Consider the following 10234-nt stretch of genomic DNA (forward strand, 5'->3'; position numbering starts at 1 on the left):
AATTGCAGACAGCTTCCATGGCAAGGGATGCGGGGACTGCCGCCGCGCGCAGTTCCAACCAATCGCTCATTCCCTGCCACTGATGCCCATACCCTGTTTCTGGGCAGAAGAGTTTATCAAAGGAAAACCATCCGTGGTGAGATATGGTAGCTCTTTCTCTCACTCGCTTGCTGTTGTGGAGGCGCATAATTTGAGATTACCAATCATAATGCTATGCATTCAGCAGATTCATTCAGCAGAGGTCTTTTACAGGGGTGGCATGCACCCCAAAAATCTGAGGGGGCACAAAGTACATGAGAACGTCTGGTGGCTGGTCTGGAGGGGTGTTACGCCCAGGCCATCAATTGGAACCTATTGCATTCAAACACCTGAAACAGCTTTTTCATGCAATCTAGAGCCGTAATCATTATGCTTAATTCTATGTTACAAAACATGTATATTTTTTTGCATATCTAAGCATACCTCTTGAGCTGTATGTATCCTCCTGACTGAAACAAAATATGCTACTCTGTATATCTGCTCAAATCTGAGTAAAATATTGAAAGGAATGTAAGTCTTATTCAGTACATTTAGTTATTGCTTACTTTACAGAAGTCTACCTTGCCAGCAGGCATGCCAGCTAAGATAGTTAGGCACGCTAGCTACTTTAACTTGGTAGGCTGAAATGGCTTCTTGGTAGCTATTTATGAGGTTGGGAGATTGGGAACCTGTCTAGGCTAGCTAAACCCAATCTTGATCAATTTATGTCCCTACAGGCTCTGGTCTTTTCTATGGCAGAAACTATGACGCAGGTACAATATGTTAGAGAGTTGTTTGTCAGGAAAGTGTAGCCTACAAAGAAACCAATGAGTTAATCCCCTAATAACAATATATCAACCATCTTACCCTACATGCACTGATGCACTGAACACCAGGGTGTATGCCAATATTATATTTACATTTTAGTCATTTAGCACAGGGGTTCCCAAACTTTTTCACTCAAGCCCTCCTTCTAGCATTGGGGAACATCCGGAGGCACACGCGCCAGGTCTATTTCTATGGGCACAAGAATTGTTCATGACACAAACTGTTCACACCCCTCTTGTTGGAGGAGAGAAAATATTGCAGGTTTAAAGCTTATTTCCTGCAATTCTACACATTTGTCATGGTGTGCAGTGAATATTTTGCACTTTTAAAGTAAATTTTCTTGCAATTTTATACATTTTGCCATGTCTAATGTGTATTCATGTGATATTTTGAGTGACAAAATCTATGTGCCTAAACACCTAGCTAAAAAGCGTTAGTGGACATGGGATAGTTGATCTGGACATTTCTGAAAAGTTATAAATAGCTCTCTAAGGTCTGCAATGACTGACATGACCAAAGGAAAACTGATGATGCACTACCTAATTTAGAAATTGCCTTGTGCATTCTACTATTATAACTTTCAAGAGTAAATTGAAAGACGGACTGAGTTCCTTTAAAAAAAAAAGGATATTTGGTAACCACTGATTTAGCAGACGCTCTTATCCATAGCTACAATAATTATAAACTCAGCAAAAAAAGAAACATCCTCTCACTGTCAACTGTGTTTATTTTCAGCAAACTTAACATGTGTAAATATTTGTATGAATATAACAAGATTCAACAACAGACATAAACTGAACAAGTTCCACAGACATGTGACTAACAGAAATTGAATAATGTGTCCCTGAACAAAGGGGGGGTCAAAATCAAAAGTATCTTGTGTGGCCACCAGCTACATTAAGTACTGCAGTGCATCTCCTCCTCATGGACTGAACCAGATTTGCCAGTTATTGCTGTGAGATGTTACCCCACTCTTCCACCAAGGTATCTGCAAGTTCCCGGACATTTCTGGGGAGAATGACCCTAGCCCTCACCCTCCGATCCAACAGGTCCCAGATGTGTTCAATGGGATTGAGATCTGGGCTCTTCGCTGGCCATGGCAGAACACTGACATTCCTGTCTTGCAGGAAATCACTCAGAACGAGCAGTATGGCTGGTGGCATTGTCATGTTGGGTGGTCATGTCAAGATGAGCCTGCAGGAAGGGTACCACATGAGGGAGGAGGATGTCTTCCCTGTAACGCACAGCATTGAGATTGCCTGCAATGACAACAAGCTCAGTCCGATGATGCTGTGACACACCGCCCCAGACCATGACGAACCCTCCACCTCCAAATCGATCCTGCTCCAGAGTACAGGCCTCGGTGTAACGCTCATTCCTTCGTCGATAAACGCGAATCCGACCATCACCCCTGGTGAGACAAAACCACGACTCGTCAATGAAGAGCCCTTTTTGCCTGTCCTGTCTAGTCCAGCGACGATGGGCTTGTGCCCATAGGCAACGTTGTTGCCGGTGATGTCTGGTGAGGACCAGCCTTACAACAGGCCTACAAGCCCTCAGTCCAGCCTCTCTCAGCCTATTGCAGACAGTCTGAGCACTGATGGAGGGATTGTGCATTCCTGGTGTAACTCGGGCAGTTGTTGTTGCCATCCTGTACCTGTCCCGCAGGTGTGATGTTCGAATGTACCGATCCTGTACAGGTGTTGTTACAGACATGGTCTGCCACTGCGAGTACGATCAGCAGTCCGTCCTTTCTCCCTGTAGGGCTGTCTTAGGCGTCTCACAGTACGGACATTGCAACTTATTGCCCTGGCCACATCTGCAGTCCTCATGCCTCCTTGCAGCATGCCTAAGGCATGTTCACACAGATGAGCAGGGACCCTGGGCATCTTTCTTTTGGTGTTTTTCAGATTGAGTAGAAAGGCCTCTTTAGTGTCCTAAGTTTTCATAACTTAATTGCCTTAATTGCCTACCATCTGTAAGTTGTTAGTGTCTTAATGACTGTTCCACAGGTACATATTCATTAATTGTTTATGGTTCATTGAACAAGAATGGGAAACTGTGTTTAAACCCTTTACAATGAAGATATCTGTGAAGTTATTTTGATTTTGTACGAATTATCTTTGAAAGACAGGGTCCTGCAAAGGGACGTTTCTTTTTTTGAGTTTAGTTTGTGCGTTCATCTTAAGATAGCTAGGTGGGACAACCACGTATCTCAGTCATAGTAAGTACATTTTTCCTCCATAAAGTAGCTATTAGCAAAACCAGTGCTAAAAAAAGTGAGTTGATCATTTCATCTACTGTGAATTGGAGTTTTGTGAGCACCCTGTGTGACACACAGAAACAATCCCATTGTTAAGCAAAAAAAAACACTGCATGCAAGATTTGTGTATTAATCATTTTATAAGGGCACCATGCAACTTGATCCTGGTATCACTGCGTCAATACTTCAAGAGAGTGAGGAGGAGAGGAATCAGTTACAGGTTTGTATTGACCGATCTGTTGACACAGACAATGACGTTTGGTCGAATTCTGTTACAGACTGTAATATTGTCTGTCCACCCACGATCCACGACCCTGGACCTGTCACTGGCGAAAGGGTGTCCTATTACTGCTGTGCAATGGCTACCACCTCTCTGAGATCTGTAAACAGAGCAACCCAACAGAGACCTGGTGATGACCTAATTGTTGTGATAGGCAAACAACAGGCCCTTGAGAGTCCATATGGAAACCCATGAGTCTATGGAGGGAGGAAAAAGTGTAGTGGTTTGCATTGCTGGGCTGCTGATGCTGAGTATCCAAGAAATAGGGTAATCTTGTTCTACACTAAGCAAAAGGCCTATACAGATGTAGGGTCTTAATTTGATCACTAATTTTTCTGAGAAACTTGTAGTGTACTCAAGGTTTAAAAATGCTCCTGAAGTTTGACATTTCCACTTGAAAGTGTCAGTTTTGATTTGCCCTAACGAACAATGTATCAACCCCTACAAAAATCCACATAATAATTCACATTTCCTGTTGCTGCAGGATCATTTTTCTGTGGTAACAAACTGGCTCAAATTACGATCTTACATCTGTATTGTCTGACACATTTTTAGGATAAATTAAAATAGCATACTCATATTTACTATGAGAGAACACATTTATTGATCAATTTGTGGCATAAAATCCAACATTTATGATGAACAAGATCACATTTGAATTTAGTTTCTATTGCTAATCCTGGGTTTCAGCCTTGCTAGCGCATGGGGAAGCAGTCTGTGAATCTCATGTGGATTGCTGAAGATGCGCATTCCTTCACATTGTGTTCCACAGCCTTAAGATAACAAGGCATTGTAGGACTAAAGGAGTCACATGAGGGTACGATGGGAACAGCTGACCCCCCTCGGCCACGAGCCATCTGTCCAGCCAGCCCTGGGTGAAGATGATGAGGTAATGGTTGTTCCTGAAGCATCACACCTCTTTATCACTAAAGCCCTATTCAAACAGGAGCATCACTTTACATATTTTATGAATTGTCATACAATGCAACAGGCCCTCAACATAAAGTAATGTCTGGGTTAGCCTACACAAACAGTCATAAAAAAGTCAGTCACTGTTTTTTGTGACATGCATGAGATTTATTCGGAGATACATTATAGAGGAGGGGTGCAACATTAGAGCTCTGTAACGGTCGTCGTCGGTGGAAGAAGGTGAGGACCAAGGTGCAGCGTGATATGTATCATATTTACTAGATGAACACGGAAATAACAAAATAACAAAGAGAAACGACCAAAAACAGTTCTGGCTGGTGCAGACACAACAGAAAACAGAAAACAGGCTACCTAAATATGGTTCTCAATCAGGGACAACGATTGACAGCTGCCTCTGATTGAGAACCATACCAGGCCAAACACAGAAATAGAAAATCATAGACAAACTAACATAGACAACCCACTCAACTCACGCCCTGACCATACTAAAACAAAAGACAAAACAAAGGAACTAAGGTCAGAACGTGACAGTACTCCCCCCCCCAAAGGTGTGGATTCCGGCCGCAAAACCTGAACCTATAGGGGAGGGTCTGGGTGGGTGTCTGTCCGCGATGGCGGCTCTGGCACGGGACGTGGACCCCACTCCACCATAGTCTTTCTCCGCCTCCTTAACCGCCTCCGTGGCCTCTTAAGAGCGGCGACCCTCGCCGCCGACCTCGGACTGGGGACCCTAGCCACGGGTCCCAAATGGACGGGAGATTCCAGCAGCGCCGGACAGGCGGGAGACTCCGGCATCGCCGGAGTGAAGGGCGATGCCGGCATCGCCGGCGTGACAGGCGGCTCTGGCAGCTCCTGGCTGACTGACGGCTCTGGCAGCTCCTGGCTGACTGACGGCTCTGGCAGCTCCTGGCTGACTGACGGCTCTGGCAGCCCCTGGCTGACTGACGGCTCTGGCAGCTCCAGGCTGACTGACGGCTCTGGCATCTCCTGGCTGACTGGCGGCTCTGGCAGCTCCTGGCGGCTCTGGCGGCTCAGGACAGACTGGCGGCTCTGTCGGCTCAGGACAGACTGGCGGCTCTGGCGACTCAGGACAGACTGGCGGCTCTGGCAGATCAGGACAGACTGGCGGCTCAGGACAGACTGGCGGATCTGGCGGCTCAGGACAGACTGGTGGCTCTGGCGGCTCAGGACAGACTGGAGACTCTGGCGGCTCAGGACAGATGGGAGACTCTGGCGGCTCAGGACAGACGGGAGACTCTGGCGGCTCAGGACAGACGGGAGACTCTGGCGGCTCAGGACAGACGGGAGACTCTGGCGGCTCAGGACAGACGGGAGACTCTGGCAGCACTGGGCAGGAGGAAGGCTCTGGCAGCGCTGGACAGGCGGGAGCACCTGTAGGGAGAAGACGGAGAGACAGCCTGGTGCGGGGGGCTGCCACCGGAGGGCTGGTGCGTGGAGGTGGCACCGGATAGACCGGACCGTGAAGGCGCACTGGAGCTCTTGAGCACAGAGCCTGCCCAACCTTACCTGGTTGAATGCTCCTCGTAGCCAGGGGGGTGCGGCGAGGTGGAATAGCCCGCAGTGGGCAGTGCTGACGAACCGGGGACACCATGCGTAAGGCTGGTGCCATGTACACCGGCCCGAGGAGACGCACTGGAGACCAGATGCGCTGAGCCGGCTTCATGGCATCTGGCTCGATGCCCACTCCAGCCCGGCCGATACGAGGCGCTGCAATGTACCGCACCGGGCTATGCACACGCACCGGGGACACCGTGCGCCTCACGGCAAAACACGGTGCCTGCCCGGTCCCTCTCGCTCTCCGGTAAGCACGGGGAGTTGGCTCAGATCTCCTACCTGACTTAGCCACACTCCTCGTGTGCCCCCCCCAATACATTTTTGGGGCTGCCTCTCCGGCTTCCTTGCCAGCCGTGTTCCCTGGAAGCGCTGGCTCCCATTACCTGCTGCCTCCGCTCTCCTGGCTACCTCCACCTGTTCCCATGGGTGGCGATCCCTTCCAGCCAGGATCTCCTCCCATGTGTAGCAACCCTTGCCGTCCAAAACGTCCTCCCATGTCCAGGAGTCCTGAGATCGCTGCTGCCCGATACTACGCTGCTTGGTCCTTTTTTGGTGGGTTGTTCTGTAACGGCCGTCGTCAGTGGAAGAAGGCGAGGACCAAGGTGCAGTGTGGTATGTGTCCATATTTATTAGATGAACATGGAAATAACAAAATAACAAAGAGAAACGACCGAAAACAGTTCTGGCTGGTGCAGAAACACAACAGAAAACAGAAAATACTCAAACAAAAGACAAAACAAAGGAACTAAGGTCAGAACGTGTCAAGCACTTGCTAATTTTGCCAGTGTATATACAATTTTAAAGAGAGAAAATATGTATATATATACTGTATATATATATATTTGTATATTTGATACTCATGAACTATACTGAATTCACACAGAAATTCAGAATAGATTTAGCTGTTTTGTTTCTGATAGGGCCTAACTGAATTTGGTATTTGCTGTCAAGGGGGCCATGGTTTCTTCAACCTTATCCAATAAGATAAGATTTTGATGAAGTTACTGCAGAGACAGACATATGCACCATTTCAATTTTAATTTGGGATGAGAGAGGATGTCATTGGTCCTGTCGATCTTTCTGTTAGCCTACACGTTTCATTTGTTAAGGTGGTTTATGCATCTGTAAAACTAAAACATATACATTTGGTACACACAATATGTACGGGATAATCAATGAGGAGCTATGCGTTCTATGGAAAATAATGAACGAAGGCGTGTTCTGGAGTGGAACTGACCTTCCACGGAGTTGCATTATCTTCAATTTACAGTTTCTATCATTTATGTTCAAATGACACTCTGTGCTAAAGATTTCCTATAAAGAATCAAAGTGTGAATGTGGTACATAAGTATCTTATTTCTTATTACCTTGTTATAATGTTGTTCAATTGATGGAACACCAGCTTAAATAGTTATGCAAGCCTGTTTATCATGCACTGTCTCCTACACAATAGTGTAGTCCATGGTGGCTACAGTGACCCCATGGTAGGTGTGCTACCTGCTGATGGTTTGCTCAGGTCTCAGGTCTGTCTCTCAGCACCCTGCCATTACATTACGTGTGGAGGCAGCTGTTTACCCCGCGGCATCCCATTGGCCCCAACTGTGCCTGTTTAGCAGCCAATTAAGGCAGCAGCAATGAAAAGTAATTTGTGAAATGGAGGTGGGAGGGAGGGGGGTGGAGGGTACTGCAGTCTCCCATCTGAGTTGGAAAAAAAGGGGAGGGTGTGTGTGAGGGGGGGTGGGGGTGGGGGGTGGGGATAATGGATGATGTCATTGTGGCAACGCAAACATTGGCTCGGCTTACAATGTGTGGGGAGACGTGCTGGGGCCTTCTGTTTTGGTTACTACTACCAGACTGATACAAATACACACAAATCACACACACACACACACACACTCCTCACAGGACTGGCAGACTTGATCTAGTTGCTGTGACATTCAAGCAGGCTGCCCCCTGACACCCTCCCACCTAACGGAGAAAGTTCATGACTTCTTCTCAGCACCTGTAACACCTATAACAATAATAATAATAATACATGGGATTTATATAGTGCGACCCAAAGACGCATTAAGACACCTGTTACTGCTGGCCCTCCTACAGAGTTTTGACTATACAGTTTATGTCAGAATTTACTTTTCGTAGCAGTTTAGGAGAATTTGCGCAGCAGGATAGGATAATTAAAGTTGCAGGTTTGGAGAATTCGGTTAAGATTAGGGAAAGGGTTAAGATTAGGGTTAGCTCAAATGGAAAAAGAGGACAACTTTGGATGTCAATTTGACATAAACTGTAACTCGTCTAGACACGGGGGTCTACTTGGGGTCAAGATGACCCAATGATGAAGCACAGAACAGAGTGGGCCTGGGGAAAACAACAGGAAGATAACTCAGTACAAAGCAAATGATCTCATTTGCATGCTTGTCACTATCACAGAGGTGTAAATTACCTATTAGGGAGTGTGTATGTGCAGGTAAACAGACAGGGCAGATAAATGAGCGCATGTGGTTGTGGTGCTATCATGCCCTCATTTGAGTTGCATGGCCTCACTCAAGTTACGTGCCCTCGCTTAACGCATGATGCAGCCTGTAACAGAACACCAATCACATCTACCAGTATGGGCTTCATCAGTGTGGCACCGCACAGCATACAGCAGAATTATATAGGCCTACAATTACATTGTTGACAGCTTGTTGTCACATTTGATTATGAGGTCTCAGTTCCCGAAAAGCATTCCGTGTGCATCATAGTCAAAATGTTCACATTGTGTCTGTATCAGTGGAATAGAGCCCTAGAGCAGGATTCACTCATGTGTGAATGCACAATGATTATGACTGACCAAGAAGGGACAAAATTAATAAATCATTCAGCATTCAATTAATTACGATGTTTAATTACATGAGATGACCTAAGATCTGTCTGTATTTCATTCCTGGATATGCATACAGATAATGTCTCAATTAATTTAACGAGGTGTATGGCAATGTGGGGAGAGTTGGGCGACAATCACGTCTATTGTCTTCTGTTCTGGTGGTATGTCTCATGAGTCGTGCAAACTGCCATGTCAAGCAAATTTGCCCATGATGGGATGTTCGCCTGGACATGTACCTGTGAGGGGATTTCCCTTTAGGTGGAAGGGGCATTTCCAATCTGCTATGCGGGGTCTCGAGACAATCTGCCATTTCCATCTGATTAGGCACCACAACAAAATCCTCACAGTGGGCGCCCCGCAGCTGAGCTTTGGGGACAATGGTCGCACAGTCACATGTTTCACATCTGGGGTTAAAGGACAAGACAAGGGGATTTCCAATACTCAGTTTATGGTTCTTTTGACTGCGGGTATAGGCTACAATGTCTTGCCAATTATCATAATTAAACGTGTTAAACTAATGCATATATAGGCTATAGAGACATAGGCTATGATATTGAACATGCAATGAAGCCTAGGCTACAAACCCTTAGATCCTAAATCTGCTAAATGTTTCCAAACAAACCAAAACAACCACACAAAAAATTGGCCTTCAATTATATAAATTGTATATTGTGGTGTCATTTGTAAATGACAGAAAGATTACAATTGAATATCTCTAATCCAGTATCAACAAGCAGGTTGAATATCCCCGGATTAGGCGATTTGTCATAACTGGATTTCAGTGTTTGACAAAACATATCCTAATCCCATATTATAATTTGAGCATGTTTTCTTTTATTTGGGGGGGGGGATTTAAGGATTTTATTTAAAACATCAAAGCATTAGCTGCATAGGCCTAGTCATCATTTTGCATCATGTTGTGTCTTTAATGTAAGAGGTTACAAATACCATTTTCAATTGCATCATTGCCGTTATCCAAATGGGAAATGGGAAAAAATACATTTTGGGGGTAAATCTTCCCCTAAAACCTAGTTTTTCCCCACACAAAAATACAAATTTAAATCAGATGAATTGAGAGAGAAAAAACATGATGTAAGTAAAACAAACAAGTATACTGTTCCCCTATGTGTGATCATAAAAATATCTAATCTCGAATAACAAACATGCAATTGATAAAGAAAAGGTGTTCAATGGGTGACCTCCCCTAACAATGTGACAGGTTATGAGTGTCATTCAACCAACTGTCCAATAGGCCCACTCCACAATTGTTCATGTATGCTTCTGTGTTATTGTACTTTTCAGCCCATGGTTATAGCGAGGTTATAACTTATTATGTCATGTATAACGGGTTTTAACATGCAATGCAGAGGCACTTTGAACCCTTGTCATATACAAGGGTTCATACCTCATACCTCATACCTCATCTCAACTTCACAACACACCAAAAGAGACAAACAATAATTTGATGGTCTGA

This window comes from Oncorhynchus kisutch, linkage group LG15, assembly GCF_002021735.2.
Source record: "Oncorhynchus kisutch isolate 150728-3 linkage group LG15, Okis_V2, whole genome shotgun sequence".
Taxonomy (NCBI): Eukaryota; Metazoa; Chordata; class Actinopteri; order Salmoniformes; family Salmonidae; genus Oncorhynchus; species Oncorhynchus kisutch.